We start from the raw sequence: 17941 nt of genomic DNA on the forward strand, positions 1-17941 counted from the left end.
CAATTAAACAAAGAAAAAACAGAAGCAAACAGTGAGTGTGAAAAATGTGTATGATTAAGAGAGTTAAAATTTAAGAGATATTAGAACATTCGGATTAATAATTTTCACTTTTCACCTTAATCATGCAATAATTCTTTTATGACAAATTATTAGTAATTAAATTCTAATCTTTGGCTGTGTTTGGTTTAGCGTTAGAAAGAAGAGAAGCACGTTTGAGTGCATTAAAAGCTTCCTCTTTATGTTTGGATATTTTTTTTTTTCTCTTAACGCTAACGTAGTTTTAACTTTTAAGTTCTTAACGTGCGTTTACAAGAAGTTAGAAATTGTAGCTTCTGCCTTTAGAAAATCACATTAGAATTGAATTTATTTATTTTTTTATCAATTTTACCCTTTATTTTCTTGCTTGTAGTCTCTTTAGTATTCAAATATTTTAAATATATAATTATATTTTTTTATTAAATTTTTATTTTTATTTTTATAAAAAAATTATTTTTTGTTTGACTATTTTAAAATATGTAAGTGTAATTCTTGTATATTAATTTATTATTATAATTTTGTTATAATATAAATTATTAATCTCATTAAAAAGAACAAAGTAAATAAAAAACTAATTATAACTAAGAATAAAGTCATAAATAATTAAAATTTATAGCTTAAAATAATATTAAATAAAAGAGTATCGAGAGTACTAAAAAATTATAAGTAATATAATATAATAAAATATATTTTGATATATTTTTCATATATTATTTTTTCTTTTGATATAAAAATATATTTTGCCAATTTTTATATATTATTTTTATTTTAGTAAGTAAATATTAATTTTATTATAAAATTAATTAATAACATCTATTTAAATATCTAAATTAAAATGATAGAATAATATAAAAATTTATTTAAATTGATGTCTATTTTAGTAATTTTTTATCTAAAAGAAATTTTGAGTAGTGTAATCCAAACAATATTTACTTTACTATAATCCATTTTGATATAAAGATTACCAAATATAAATCACTTTAACACAAACTTACTTTTCATCAAAATCAAGTTTGCAAAATCAATTTTATATAAACTCTCGTTTACAAACTGAAATCTAAACACGCACCAGGTGATTCAATCTCACTTTAACTTAATTAAACTCTAATCCCTTTGTCACTTAACCAAGAAAAGAGGTAAGTACGTCTATGATTTATAAAGCCACACAATTCAAAAGAATTTAACCTAATTGATTTTATGTCACTTATCAATCCAATTTCAAAACTTAAGAATTATGAGAATCGGTTTTTAAGCTTAATTCAATTAATCAATTTTTTTAAGAGATTAAGAAAATTCAAATAAAAGAAGAATTGTTTTCCAATATATTCAAACCTTTTAAGATGAAGAACAAAAACCTTTTCTTAAGAAGAAATCAATTGCACAAATTAGAGGTAGAAAAATTATTGCATTAATCCATAGAACTAATAGAGCTCCTAACCTTAATCGAGGAGAATTAGAAACTCATGTTCTTCCTTAAAATCCTTAAGAAAATATAACTCCAAATTGCCGAAGAAGAGAAAAGGTCAGAACCCTCTTCCGTTATATACTAACCCTAGAGAAATAGAATTCAAAATTCAAACTTAAAAAACAAATCAAAACTAAAACAGAATTAAATATTTTTCTAATTGTGATTGATCATCCAAAAAGTTGAGAAATTGGAGGAAGAATGGTCTTGAATTGGAACCTTGGGAGAAGCACCAAAGCCCAAGTAGTACATTGCTTGCACCACATTATAAGTGAAGTATATTTTGGCTTGGAACACAATTTGTTAGGCTCACGTACAACGTGAATTAGGCTATATTGTACGTGAGCCAATTTCCTTCAATTTGGCCTTATGAATGTGCCCTAGCGTTGTACGTGGTGAATTCAACATACTACGCAAAAATCAACTTGCGCGTACGCATACATTATGAGTGCTCGCCCAAAAATATCTTATTGCGAGTACGCATGCATCATGCGTACGCGTGACTGCAGTGTTGTACATGAAATCTCTAGCGTACTATGTGAAAAGTGATGATCATGCATACACGCGCTACATGCGTATGCATGACATGTGAAATGCCTCATAACGTAGTACATGATGGTCTTCACGTTGCACGCCCCTTATGCTTCCAGGATAGCTTCTATTTGTGACAGAGAGCTTTCTGTTTTGTCATAGGGAGCTTTTTGTTTTATGCTCTCCATCCTCCTTTCTGTTTTCTTTCTAAAATTTTTTGTAATTAATGAATTTCAACTAATTAAAGTAATGTTCATTCTAACCTTAAATTCATTGATTATTTACAGAAATTCTTATTAAATCAATTAAAATCTATATGGAAAAACACTAAAGATGTGGATGCATCACAATACCAAACTTAACATCTTGCTTGTCCTCAAGTAAGCAAAGAATCATCTTAATCCAAATTGCTTAACCTTATGATACAGGGGTAATGGATTGCAATCTAAATGAGTTTGGTTACCTGTTTTACTTATGCACAATTCAACACAATTGACTATAATATTTTAAGGTTATATCCAGATTAGATTATAGAATCCTTCTTTGAATCATCACCTTGAAGCAAGCTTATTCACTTTCTTTCTATCATTTAAGTTCATTGGGTGCTTTGCACCTTGAGCCTAGTCGTGACTCTAAATGCTTTATTTCAAGCTTTTACTCGACATAAAAACACCACAAGCACATAATTGAGGAGCTCTTTGAGCTTATTTTGTCTTTTTATTCTTCCCCACCATTGGTGCTCAGAGCCTTTAGCTTTCTCACTTTAGGGGGGTGCTTTGCACCTTGAGTTTAACCGTGACTCTAAATGCTTTGTTTTCAAACTTTTGGCTTGATACATAAGCACTACAAGCACTTGACTAAGGTGCTCTTTGAGCTTATTTTTATTTTAATTTCATTAGTCAGTGGTACTCACAGCCTTTTAATTTGAGCCTTTGGTTTCTCTCAAGCATCAAAGAAAAGAAGAAGTTATGGTAATGGAAACATGATTATCAAGTGAAAGAATTCTGTTAATGCCGAGGCTTATTCAATTAAAAGAAACCAAATCAAAACAGAATGAAATGGAAGCCAAAATAAAGTAAAATAATGAGGTTGTTACTGTATTTGCATGGTGCATGTGGCAACACCAAACTTGTTGTGAGAACACCAAACTTAGTGTGATACAATCTATGTGGACTAGGTCAAGTATCCAGTGGGATGCAAATTTAGTGTAGCACACCAAACTTACTCCATGAACACGTATACAACCCTGAATAGAGCAAATAGTGACGATGCTGGAGCAGAGATTCCTTAAAATTTTGTGTATATTACTTTGATCCTTTTAAATTGATGAATTCTGTAGAAAATAATAAAAAAAAAAAAAATACAAAACAGACTTAAAAACCTTAGGCCACGCTTTTGAGTTTTAGGCCACACTTTTGAAAGCATGGCCTTGAAACGTGCCAAGGGCATGCATGATTTGGCGCCATTAATGCCAATGAATAATGAAACCAAATGAATCATACGTTAATGAATAAAGCAAATAAAAGTCATGCATGTTATCAATGTGAATCTAAGGAAGGCAAGCATATTTTATTATCCTGAATCGTATAATGCAAGAAGCATGCATGAAGCCAAATGAAGTATATAATGAAGTGAGCATATAATGCAATTGGCGTGATTAATATGATGAATGAATGAAGCATGTGCTAATAAAAAAAGCATGCATGTGGCACTAATAATATGATGATGCATGTGTTAATGAGATTGGCGTACTACGCCAATTAATGGAAGGAAGATGTTATGCATGAATCAATTAAGCATGCAATGAAGCCAATGGAAGCTTATAATTAATCAAGTATTGCATGCATGTACACCAATTAATGCGTGAGCATCTTATACTCTTTTTCATTATATTTTCTAGGTGTTTTTAGTTAGATTTTATTAAGTTTTAGTATGTTTTAGTGTAAAATTTATCTTTGAATGTTATTTTGAGTTTTTGTGGTATTTCTATGATTTTTAGGTAAATTTTGGGTGAATTTGGCAAAGTTCTGTGCAACAGCAAAGAAGAGATAGAAGATGTTGTCAACCCTGACCTCCATGCATTCCAACAAGCATAACTTTAGCTATAGAGATCCAATTGAAGCAGTATTAACGGCGTTAGAAAGCTAATTTCCAGAGCTTTCCAACAATATATAATAGTCTATACTTTTCTTCTGGAATCACTACCCAAAACTGGCGTTGAACGTGAAGCTTAGCATTCAAACGCCCTAGAGGGAGCAAAGCCTGGCGTTATTGGCGTTAAACGCCAGAAGCAGGACAAAGCCAGCATCGTTTCACCCTCCTATGCGCGTTCAATGCCCATATTGGCGTTGAACACCAGTCCTCAGCCCACATCATTCATCTATTGGGCCTCCAAGTAGATTTAACACCTCTTAAGCTTATTTTATTTTCTGTTTGTAATTTTTAATTAAAATTAATATCTTTTTAGACCTAGTAATTATTAAATTAGTATTTAAAGGAGAAGATCATTGATGTTGAGGGATCTCTCCTGACACTTTTCTAATTCTATTTTCTGTAAGTCATGAGCAACTAAACCTCTTAGTTAAAGTTAGAAGCTCTATTTATTTCTATGGATTAAGATTATTACTCTTCTACTTTAATTAATGTTTGATTCAGTTCTAAGGTGTTGTTTCCGTTCTTAATCTTATGAATATGGGTGGAACGACAGTATGACCCATATTCTACATGAGCTCCTGTGATTCTCGACAGAGTTATCTCGCTTGAGTTACAGCTAGGGAACTGAAAAACCACTAATTTATGATATATTTTGGAGTGAATTGAGTGAGTTTTGTCAACTACTCTCATACTTATTCATGTAAATTGCATGTTTTTCAGTTTTCTTCCTAATTTTGTGCTATGATTGAAAACATGCTTTACAAGCCTTTAAATCGCCAATTTTAATCCTCTGTTATTACCATTCGATACTGTGATATGTACGTTAAGTGATTACAGGATTCATAGAGCAGGAATGGCATAAAGGATGAAGAGGAAGCATGCTAAAGTGGAAGGAACACAAGAATTTGAATATTTGAGTAGCTGGAGGCAACGCGCGTGCATGGCTGACGCGTACACGTGATCAAGCCATTTTCCACTGACGTGTATGCGTGACTGATGCGTACGCGTGACCAGGAGCCTTGAACACTGACGCGTACGCGTAGTTGATGTGTACGCGTGACGAGCATCACGTGCTGCAATTAACAGAACTCGCTGGGGGAGATTTCTGGGCTGATTTGGACCCAGTTTCAAGCCCAAAAATGCAGACTAGAGGCTAGGATGAAGCTGAGACTGAAGACACTTCACTTTTCACTTTAGTTTTTGATTAGTTTTGAATTCTAGTGAGAGAAACTCCTACTTCTCTCTAGGGTTTTGGCATTCTTATTTTCATTTCGAATTGGATATTGAGAGAGCTGCTGCTACCTTCATTCCTCGTCATTTTATTTCTAGTTTCTTGTTTAATTCCCTTAATACTCTTTTCCATTTGGTTATTGAATTCATGTTTGGATCTTGTTACTCTTGAATTTTATTAATGCATTGAATTATTTTTATGTTTATTTTTATTGCTTGTTTGATCAAATTGTTAATTATTGTTAGTGCTAATTTTGATTTAATTAATTTCTCATAATTATCATGTCTTTTATTTACACCCACCATGTGTTTGTAGAAATGGCATTCATGATAATGGAGTAAATTTCACAACTTGGTTGGAGGTTGAGTAATTGGAACCCCTTGAATTGTTAGACCCAAGTATTAATCTGTAATTGGAAATTGCTGGCTAGCTCAATTCTTACCAACTGTAGTCCTTCCCCATGAAGTGACTAGGACTTGTGAGCTAGAGTTAGTGACACCCACTTGACTTTCCTTCAATTATTAGAGGATAACTAAGTGGGAGCAATGAACCTTTATCATTACACTTAGGAAAGACAAGGATAGAAATTTCAATTCTCTCCCCTAACCAAGACCTTTTATTTTGATTAATTATCAACTCTTTCTAGTTATCCATTGCTTTAATTTCTAGCTATTTATTTTTCCGTTCTCAATTTCAAAAAAATATTCAGAAAAATCCTAACCAATAATTTGCATCTTGTGTCAACTCTTAGGGAAACGACCCGGGATTCTAATCCCGGTTATTTATTATTAATTGTGACACATTCGAAATTGATAGTGAAAATTTCGTGGGTTAAGGTTGTACTTGCAATACTGTTTTAGAAAATACTTTTCAGAAATTCTTAACTGGCATTTATCCGCCCATCAATTTTTGGCGCCGTTGCCGTGGAGTTGCATATGTGTGCTAAATTATTGGTTGGTGTAAATATTTTCAGATTTGCATAATTGCATATTTTATTTGTGTTTCTTTTTTGTTATTAGTAGTATTTATTAGTATTTTGCTTAATATATTTTGTTGCCATGAGCTCTATGTTTGTTCTATTGAATGACGTGTTCATTACCGGATCCGAGCTTAGTCCCATTTGATCCTGAGATTGAAAAAACCATTTCACATATTAGGCGAGCTCGGCGTCGGTTAGCCTCCGAGGGTGGTGAGGAGGTTTTGCCCAATTCATCAATCGTACCCGAGGTTAAGTCTGAAGTGTCATTTGAGGAAGAAACTAGTTCCTCTCCTACTAAATCTATTGATGGCTCTTCCATTGATTTAGGTACCAGTACTATGGCAGCTTCTAGAAGGATTACTCCCAAGGAAACGGGAGCTCCGAATTTTACCCTTCAACCATTTCAAGCGCATCATCCAAATTTGACTGCCGATTTTGAACTGAAGACCGCATTAATCAATCTACTTCCTAAATTCCATAGTTTACCCGCTCAAGAGCCCATCAAGCACCTTAGAGACTTTCAAACAACTTGTTCAACTACTAGGCGGTATGGTGCGGATGAGGTTGCCGTTTGGTTATATGCCTTCCCATTTTCTCTTGAGGGAAGGGCAATGGAGTGGTTCTACACTCAACCCGAAGCTGTTGTTACTAATTGGGATTTGCTTAGAAGGGAATTCTTGGAGAAGTTCTTTCCACCGGAGGTCACAGATAGATTGAGGAAGGAAATTTCTTGCGTCATTCAAGGTGAATCAGAGACTCTCTCTGAGTATTGGGAACGCTTTAGGAATCTCCTTGATTCGTGCCCCATTACATGATTGACCAGTTGGTGTTAATTAGTTACTTTTGCCAAGACATGAAGCCTCAAGATAAAATCCTCTTGGATGCTGCAAGTAATGGCTCTTTGATAAAGTACAAGACGGTGGCAGAAGTGTGGCAACTTATCACCGATTTAGCCGAGTCTACCCAACATGCAAGGTAAAGAAATAATCATCCCAAGGCTATTGCGGAAGTTTCTTCTAGTAATAAGACTGCCGCTCTTACCAAGACTTTGGGAGAGATGACCAATATACTCAAGTAACTCCAACTTAATCAATAACAACCTCCACCCCCTCCACAACAATAATGTCAACAGTTAGTCCCTCAGAGAGTATGTGGAATTTGCGCTTGCTATTCTCACTATACTGATGAATGTCCACAACTCCAAGAGGACAACACCTTGGCGGCTAGCAATGCTTATTACAACTGTCCGAATCAAGGGTACTATCAATAAGGTGGTAACTATAATCAATATGGTAACTACAATCAAGGTTGGCAAGACAATCCCAACCAAAGATGGAGAGACAACTACAACCAAGGAGGAAGAGACAATGGTGGAAACCAAAGGTGGAATAATAACTACCAACAAAACCGGTATCAACAAAACCCTCCTTACCAACAACAAAACCAAGGCCAAAGATACCAACCACCTCACCAAAGGCAAGCTCAAGCACCTCAACTCAACCAACCATAAGTTCCCCAAATTACCTACCCTCCTTCTTCCTCCAACCAAGATGAAACATTCCGTTCTATTCTTCAAGGACAAAAAGAGCTTCAAACTTCACTTACCTCTAGCCTCACCGATCTTACCTCCACTCTCCAAGCTCTTATATCCCGTATAGAACCACCCTCTACCTCCAATACTCAACCTTCAATCTCTAGTGCACTTCTCTTTCAACCTCTACCCAATACCAAGGGTGGAATCAATGCCATCACCTTGAGGTCCGGCACTACATTGCATGAGAGGAGTCCCGAGGAGGCAAGCTCAAAAGAAGCCACTCAAGATGAAGACATTATTGAGGTAGAAGATGTGGAAGACGAGGATGAGGTACAAGAGGCGGTTGAAGAAGAAGTTTCTCAACCAAGGGAGGGAGTTTCTAAGGAAGACAATGTTTTGAAAGAGGCCATTCCCATTCCTTTTCCACACCTAGCTAGCAAGACTAAAAAGCAAGTGGAACTCGATCCCAAGATGGTGGATATCTTCAAAAAGGTTGAAGTAACTATTCCCTTTTTTAATGCTATTCGTCAAGTTTCTAAGTATACTAAGTTTCTAAAGGATTTGTACATGAATAAGGAAAAGATTCATGATTTAGAAACTATTCCTTTAGGTAGCTCAATTTCTGCTCTGATGGGTGCTATACCAGAGAAATGTGGTGATCCTGGTCCTTGTATGGTTACTTGCACTATAGGTGGTATGTAGTTTGTGGATTGCATGTGTGACTTAGGCGCTTGTGTCAGCATTATGCCGTTATCTGTATACGATACTTTGAAGCTTCCATCGTTGAAAAGGTCGGCATTCCATTTTGTTTTGGCGGATAAGAGCATAAACTCTATGGTTGGCATTCTGGAAGACGTCTCGGTGAGCATTAAGGGGTTGATTTTTCCTATTGATTTCTACATTCTTGAGATACCCCCTAATGACTTAGGAAGACCATCATCTATCTTGCTTGGAAGGCCATTCTTGAAGACCTCTCAGTTTAAATTGGATGCCTTCTCAGGTACCTATTCCTTTGAAATAGATAGAAGAGCAGTGAGTTTCAACTTTGATGAAGTTATGAAGCATCCACCGGAAGACCACTCTATCTTCCAGTGTGATATTATTGATAAAATTGTGGCCAAAGTCCACCAGGATACAGTTGATGAGAAGAACATGATTCAAGGTGGAAGTGTGGGGAAGCCCCTTGAGTATACTGAAGACACCTTGCCACCTCCAGTGGTTCCGGATGATCAGGTGCCAAGCCATGAGCTGACTATGGAGTTGAAGCCCCTTCCACCTCACTTCAAGTATGCTTATCTTGAAGATAATCAAAAGATCCCAGTGATCATTGCAAAAGAACTTACTTCCCAATAAGAGGAGCGACTGCTTAATGTACTGAGAAGAAACAAGAAAGCTATTGGGTGGAGTTTGGCGGACATAGTTGGTATAAGCCCTCAAGTTTGTGAGCATCATATTTTTCTAGAGGAGGGAGCCAAGCCTATCCGTCAACCTCAAAGGCGGTTGAACCCCACAATTTTAGAAGTTGTGAAGAAGAAAGTGACCCGATTGCTTGAAGTTGACATTATCTATCCAATCTTGGATAGTGAGTGGGTTAGTCCAGTACAAGTGGTTCTGAAGAAGTCCGGTGTCACAATAGTGAAGAATGAGTATGGGGAACTCATGGCTACAAGGGTGCAGAATTCTTGGAGAGTGTGCATCGACTATAGGTGCTTGAACTTGGCTACTCGCAAGGATCACTATCCACTACCTTTCATCGATCAAATGCTTGATCGTCTGTCAGGTAAATCACATTATTGCTTTTTAGATGGCTATACTGATTATTTTCAGATCTATATTGCTCCAGAAGACCAAGAGAAAACTACTTTTACATGCCCTTTGGAACGTATGCATATAAAAGAATGCCTTTTGGTTTATGTAATGCACCGGCTACGTTTCAAAGGGGCATGATGAGTATCTTTTCGGATCTTCTTGATCATTGTATGGAAGTGTTTATCGACAATTTTAGTGTCTATGGTGATTCTTTCAATCTTTGTTTGGATAATCTTGCTAGAGGATTAGAAAGATGTGCTAGTTCAAACCTTGTGCTTAATTTTGAAAAATGTCATTTTATGGTAAAGCAAGGTATTGTTCTAGGCCATGTTGTTCTAATACTGGTATCTCTGTTGATCCTGCAAAGGTTGATGTTATTTCTGGTTTATCTTACCCCTTTTCTGTGAGGGAAGTCTGTTCTTTTCTTGGTCATGCAGGTTTCTACCGGTGTTTTATAAAGGACTTCAGTAAGGTTACATTACCCCTTTCCCGTCTGCTGCAGAAAGACGTAGAGTTTGACTTGAGTGAAGACTGCATGGAAGCATTTGACAAGTTGAAGATTGCCTTGACCCAAGCTCCTATTGTGAGAGGGCCTGACTGGAGTTGGCCATTCGAGATTATGTGCGACGTATCTAATTATGCGGTAGGAGCGGCGCTGGCTCAGCGCGAAGGTAAGGATCCATATATTGTAGCTTATGATTCTAAAACACTACCACTGAAAAGGAACTTTTAGCAATTGTTTTTGCCTTGGATACATTTTTGGCTTATTTACTTGGAACCAAAGTGGTAGTATATTCAGACCATACGGCTTTGAAATACTTGTTAGCTAAGAAAGAGTCAAAAACAAGGTTAATCCGTTGGATATTGCTATTGCAAGAGTTTGATTTAGAAATCAAAGATAGGAGTGGTTTCCAAAATTTAGTGGCGGACCACTTGAGTCATCTAGAACATATTAAAAGTGACTCCACTCCTATTAATGATGCATTTTCACTTGATAGCTTGCAGGCAATATCCGAGGTGGTGCCTTGGTATGCACCCATAGCTAATTATTTGGTTAGTCGCACCTTTCCTCCTAATTTTTATAAACATCAAAAGGACAAGCTCAAGAGCGAGTCCAAGTATTACATATGCGATGACCCATATTTGTGAAAATGTAGTGCTGACCAAATAATTAGAAGGTGTGTTCCACAATCAGAAATCCAGTCTATTTTAGAGGCGTGCTACTCTTCTAAGAGTGGTGGCCACTTTGGTCCTCAAAGAACTGCAAGAAAAATTTTAGACTGCGGATTTTGGTGGCCCACACTTTTTAAGGATGCTAATCTTTTCTGTGACTCTTGCCACCAATGCCAAAGGTTTGGAAATATATCCAAGAAGGATGAGATGTCCCAAAAACTCATGTTGTTTTGTGAAATTTTTTATGTTTAGGGTATTGACTTCATGGGTCCATTTCTAAACTCGAATGGTTTCTTATACATTCTGTTAGCTGTTGATTATGTTTCTAAATGGGTGGAAGCAATTTCTACCCATACTGATAATGCTAACGTGGTTGTCTCTTTTGTTAGGAATAATATTATTTGCTGCTTTGGATCACCACGAGCAATCATGAGTGATCAAGGCTCTCACTTTGTAACAAAAGAATGACAGGTTTGATGAAGAAACATGGCATCATTCACAAGGTTGCGACGGCTTACCATCCCCAAACAAATGGCCAGGCCGAGGTGTCTAATAGAGAGATCAAGCGCATACTCGAGAAGATTGTTAAACCTCATAGAAAGGATTGGAGCTCTAGGCTTGGAGATGCGCTATGGGTTTATCAGACAGCCTACAAGACACCAATCGACATGAGTCTGTTTCGCCTAGTCTATGGAAATGCTTGTCACCTTTCGGTAGAGGTGGAACACAAGGCTTACTGGGCTGTGAAGGATTGAAACTCGGGATTGGAAGGAGCCGGAATTGAAAGGAAACTACAATTAGAAAAATTGGAGTGAATTCGGCTAGAGGCTTATGAGAACTCAAGGCTCTACAAAGAAAAGGTCAAGGCGGTGCATGATCAAAACATCAAGAGAAGAGAGTTTAGAGCTGGGAATCAAGTCCTTCTCTACAACTCAAGGTTGAGATTAATGCCGGGCAAACTGAGGTCAAGATGGGATGGACCCTACATGGTGGAGAAGGTTGAACCGTATGGAGTTGTCCACCTAAGTCACCCCTTCAAGCCCTACCTTCTTCAAAGTCAATGGCCACCGTTTAAAGCTTTATGATGGTGTAAAAGTGAAGAATACCAATGAACTGGAGATCTTCCTCTTGAAGGACCCAGCCAAGGAAGAGGACTGAGCCTATGGACCGTCCAACTTAAGAACGTTAAAGAAAAGTGCTAGGAGGGAGGCAACCCACTGGTGCACGAAATTGTGATCACACTTTTCACAACTCCGGTACAACTAACCAGCAAGGGCACTGGGTCGTCCAAGTAATACCTTACGTGAGTAAGGGTCGATCCCACGGAGATTGTCGGCTTGAAGCAAGCTATGGTTATCCTGTAAATCTTAGTCAGGAGATTCAAATGATATGAATGATTTTGTTTATGAAAAGTAAATAACATGAAATGAATGATACTTGTGATTAAGTAATAAGGAACAGGCTGAGGTTCCGGAGATGCTCTGTCGTCTAAATCTCTGCTTTCCTACTGTCTTCTTCTCTAAAGACGCATGGCTTCTTCTATGGCCGGCTGTATGTTGGTGGATCACCGTTGTCAATGGCTACCATCCTTCCTCTCAGTGAAAATGGTCCAGGCACGGATTTTGTACGGCTAATCATCTGTCGGATCTCTCATCTTGGATAAAAAATACCAGGCACAGCTACCGCACGGCTAATCATCTGTCGGTTCTCACTCGTGTCGGAATAAGACCTCTCTGTCCTTTTGCATACTGTCACTACGCCCAACATTTGTGAGTTTGAAGCTCATTTGTGCTAGCCTTCACCACAAAGGTTCTAATCTCATGGGTTTGAATGCTCTGTTGTCAGGAGATGCAAGTCAAACTCGTGGATTAGAAACCCAAGAGATACGCACTCAAGCTGTAGCCCAATGACTACGTTGAGCTTAGATAGAACGAGAGTGGTTGTCAAGCACGCGTTCATAAATTTGAGAATGATGATGAGTGTCATGGATCATCATATTCTTTATATTAAAGTACGAGTGAGTATCTTAGAACAGAATCAAGCATGATCGAATAGAAAACAATAGTAATTGCATTAATCTATTGAGACACAGCAGAGCTCCTCACCCCACCTATGGGGTTTAGAGACTCATGCCGTAGAAGATACAATATGAGATGTAAAATGTCATCCGTCCAAAATGAATCTCTAAAAGTAGTTTTTATACTAAACTAGTAACTTAGGTTTACAGAAAATGAGTAACTAAGTGCAGATAGTGCAGAAATCCACTTCCGGGGCCCACTTGGTGGGTGTTTGGGCTGAGCTTTGAAGCTTCACATGCATAGGCCATTGTTGGAGTCAAACGCCAGCTTGGGTGCCAGTTTGAGCGTTTAACTCCAGTTTTGGTGCCAGTTCCGGCGTTTTACGCCAGAAAAGGGTTTCTGGCTGGCGTTTAATGCCAGTTTATGGACTATTATATATTGCTGGAAAGCCCAAGATGTTAGCTTTCTAGAACAATTAAGAATGCGCCAATTGGACTTCTGTAGCTCCAGAAAAACGCGTTTGAGTGCAGGGAGGTCAGAATCCAACAACATCTGCAGTTCTTTCTCAGCCTCTAAATCAGATTTTTGCTCAGGTCCCTCAATTTTAGTCAAAAAAAATACCTGAAATTACAGAAAAACCCACAAACTCATAGTAAAGTTCAGAAATGTGATTTTTGCATAAAAACTAATAAAAATATACTAAAAAGTAACTAAAACATACTAAAAACTATATAAAAACAATGCCAAAAAGGGTATAAAATATCCGCTCATCACAACACCAAACTTAAATTGTTGCTTGTCCTCAAGCAACCAAAAATAAAATAGGATAAAAAGAAGAGAATATACAATAAATTTCAAAATTATCAATGAAGCTTAGTCTCAATTAGATGAGCAGGACTAGTAGCTTTTTGCTTCTGAATAGTTTTGGCATCTCACTCTCCATTGGAGTTCAGAATTGTTGGCCTCTTTAGGAACTCAGAAATTCAGATAATGTTATTGATTTTCCTAGTTAAGTTCATTTTGATTCTTGAACACAGCTACTTTATGAGTCTTGGCCGTGACCCTTAGCATTTTGTTTTCCAGTATTACCACTGGATACATAAATGCCACGAACACATAACTGGGTGAACCTTTTCAGATTGTGACTCAGCTTTGCTAGAGTCCCCAGTTAGAGGTGCCTAGAGTTCTTAAGCACACTCTTTTGCTTTGGATCACGACTTTTACCACTCAGTCTCAAGCTTTTCACTTGGACCTTCATGACGCAAGCACATGGTTAGGGACGGCTTGATTTAGCCGCTTAGGCCAGGATTTTATTCCTTTGGGCCCTCCTATCCATTAATGCTCAAAGCCTTGGATCCTTTTACCCTTGCCTTTTGGTTTAAAGGGTTATTGGCTTTTTGCTCTTACCTTTTGGTTTAAAGAGCTATTGGCTTTTTCTGCTTGCTTTTTCTTTTTTTTTTCTTTTTTTTTATTTTTCGCATTTTTTTTCGCAAGCTTTTTCTTTTTCACTGCTTTTTCTTGCTTCAAGAATCAATTTTATGATTTTTCAGATCACCAATAACATGTCTCCTTTTTCATTATTCTTTCAAGAGCCAACTTTTCTTAATTCCAATTTCAAATATGCATTGTTTAAGCATACATTCAGAAAACAAAAAGTATTGCCACCACATCAAAATAATTAAACTAATTTCAAGATAAAATTCAAAATTCATGTACTTCTTTTTATTTTGCAAATAAAAGTATTTTTTATTTAAGAAAGGTGAGAGATTCATGGAATCATTCATAGCTTTAAGACAGACATAGACTCTAAACACTAATGATCATGTAATAAAAACAAGACTTAGACAGAAAAAAAACATAAAAACAGACAAATAACAATAAAAGCAAGGAAATTAAGGAGGGGGTCCACCTTAGTGACGGCGGCTATTTCTTTCTCTTGATGGTCCAATGGAGTGCTTGAGCTCCTCTAGTTTGCTCCATCCTCTTTCTTAGTAATGGGTTTTGGTGATGAATTTCTCCATCTCCCAAGGTTCGGAGGCGGAAGCAATTGCTTCCCTTTCCTCTTTCTAGAGGATTCTCCGACTTTGGGTGCCATAAGTGGTAATGGAAAGCAAAAAGCAGAACTTTTCCACACCAAACTTAAAAGCTTTGCTTGTCCTCGAGCAAAATAAGATAGAAGGGAGTAGAAGAAGAATGAGGTAATTAATTTTGAAAAATTTGTTAATGTTAAAAAAATTAAAAGGATTTGAAAAGAATTTGAGAAGATATGTAAGTTTGGAAAAAGATATGGACAAGAATTAAAAAGAATTGAAAGGATTATTAGTTTTTGAAAATAGAAATTGAAAGATGAACATTTGAAATATTTTTGATGCAAAAAAAAATTATGAATTAAACCATGAAAAATTGAAAAAAATCGACTTAGAAACAAAATTACCTCCCCTTTGCTGTTCTGTCGTTAAACGCCCAGAATGATAGCCATTCTGGCGTTTAATGCCCATCTGGCAGCCAATTTGGGCGTTTAACGCCCAGCCAGGTATCCTGGCTGGCGTTAAACGCCGGAATTTATTTGTTACTGGGCTTTTTTTTTAACGCCCAGGATGCTGCTGTTTCTGGCATTAAACGCCCAGAAAGATAGCCTTACTGGCGTTTAATGCCCAGAATGCCCCTTTACTGGCGTTTTGATGCCATTGAGCTCTTTTTTTCTGTGATTGCTCTGCTTTATGTCCTGAACCTTCATTTCCTTGACTTATTCACTGAAATGCATTAACGAACATGAATAACAAAATTAAATAGACTCATATAATTTTTATAAACATATAATTTTTGATAATGGCTGGGTTGCCTCCCAGCAAGCGCTTCTTTACTGTCTTTAGCTAGACTTTACTGAGCTTTTAATTTAGTCTCAGTTTTGAGCACTCTTGCTCAACATTGCCTTCAAGATAATATTTGACTCTCTGTCCATTAACAATGAACTTTTTGTCAGAGTCAATATCCTGAAGCTATACATATCCATATGGTGACACACTTGTAATCACATATGGTCCCTTCCACCGGGATTTCAATTTCCCAGGGAACAATCTGAGCCTAGAGTTAAACAGAAGAACCTTCTGTCTTGGCTCAAAGACTCTAGATGACAGCTTTCTGTCATGCCACCTTTTTGCTTTCTCCTTGTAAATTTTAGCATTTTCGAAAGCATTGAGTCTGAACTCCTCCAACTCATTCAACTGGAGTAATCTTTTCTCTCCAGCTACCTTAGCATCAAGGTTTAGGAACCTGGTTGCCCAGTAGGCCTTGTGTTCCAGTTCCACTGGCAGATGACAGGCTTTTCCATACACAAGCTGGTATGGAGAGGTCCCTATAAGAGTCTTGAATGCGATTCTCTATGCCCACAGAGCATCATCCATACTTCTTGCCCAATCCCTTCTATGGGTACTTACAGTCCGTTCCAGAATTTGTTTTAGTTATCTATCTGAGACTTTAGCCTGCCCATTTGTCTGTGGATGATATGGAGTTGCCACTTTGTGGTTAATTCCATATCGGATCAGAGCAGAGTCAAGCTGTTTATTGCAGAAATGAGTGCCTCCATCACTGATCAGTACCCTAGGGACACCGAACCTACTGAAGATATGCTTCTGGAGGAACTTCATCACTGTCTTAGTATCATTTGTGGGTGTTGCAATTGCCTCTACCCATTTAGATACATAGTCTACTGCCACCAGAATATAAGTGTTTGAATATGATGGTGGAAAAGACCCCATGAGGTCAATACCCCATACATCAAATAACTCAATCTCTAAGATCCCTTGTTGAGGCATGGCATAACCATGAGGCAGATTACCAGCTCTCTGGCAACTGTCACAGTTACGTACAAACTCTCGGGAGTCTCTATAGAGAGTAGGTGACGAGAGGATTTCTGCTGGTAAAGAATTTTTTATAAAAATAATCACGTTGTAGATATAGTTTCTAAACCAACAGAGAATCCTTTCGTGCAAAAGTTTTGGTTGTCACGTAAGCAAAACCCAATAAAAATATATAACCGAAGTATTCAAACCTCGGGTTGTCTTCTCAAGGAATTGCAGGGAAGTATGATTTATTATTAGTTATGGAAAAGGTAGAATTTTGGGTTTTTGAAATAAGGAGCAAGTAATTTAAATGGCAAGAAAAATAAATTAATAATTAAGAAAATCTCTTGGCAAGGTATAAGAACTGGACGTCCTATCTTAGTTATCCTTATCAATTGTGAAGAGAATTAGATTTTGCTCCCACCTCATTAACCTCTAACTCTGAAGGTAAGTCAAGTGGATGAATCAATTTGATTCCTCTGGTCCTAGTCAATTCCAATGGAAAGACTAGAGTTATTGGAATACAAATCAACTAGCAAAGATAGCAATCATCAATCACAAGGAGTTTGATAACTCAAGTGTCTCCAATTACTTAACCAAAGCAAAAAGGGAGAAAATTTACTTGAATAAAAATGCCTTCAGATGGGAAGCAACAGTAACATAAATAAAAGAAAGAAATCTTATATCTGAAGTACCTCAAATTATATTAAATAAAAGAAAAAAAATCTAACATGGGAATTCATAAATTAAATTGGGAAAATAAATAAAAGGGACATTGAACTTGGAAATTGAGAAGTAGCCTAAACATAATAGAAATTCTAAATCATAATCCTAAGAGAGAGGAGAGAGCCTCTCTCTCTAAAAACTACATCTAATCCTAAAATTGTGTATTATGAGCCGTCTATATTGTTTGGATGCATTCCCACACTTTATAGCCTCTAATCTATGTTTTCTGGGCTGAAAACTTGGCCAGAAATAGTCCAGAAATCGCTGATTGCGAATTCTGTCATGCTGATTTTTGTCACTGTGATGCGTCCGCGTGGAGCACGCATTCGCGTTGCCTAGCTCTATGGCAACTATAGCAAATTATATATCATTTCAAAGCCCCAGACGTTATATTTCCAATGCAACTAGAACTACATCATTTGGATCTCTGTAGCTCAAGTTAT

Source organism: Arachis ipaensis, chromosome B7, assembly GCF_059453495.1.
Source record: "Arachis ipaensis isolate K30076 ecotype BB chromosome B7, ASM5945349v1, whole genome shotgun sequence".
Lineage (NCBI taxonomy): Eukaryota > Viridiplantae > Streptophyta > Magnoliopsida > Fabales > Fabaceae > Arachis > Arachis ipaensis.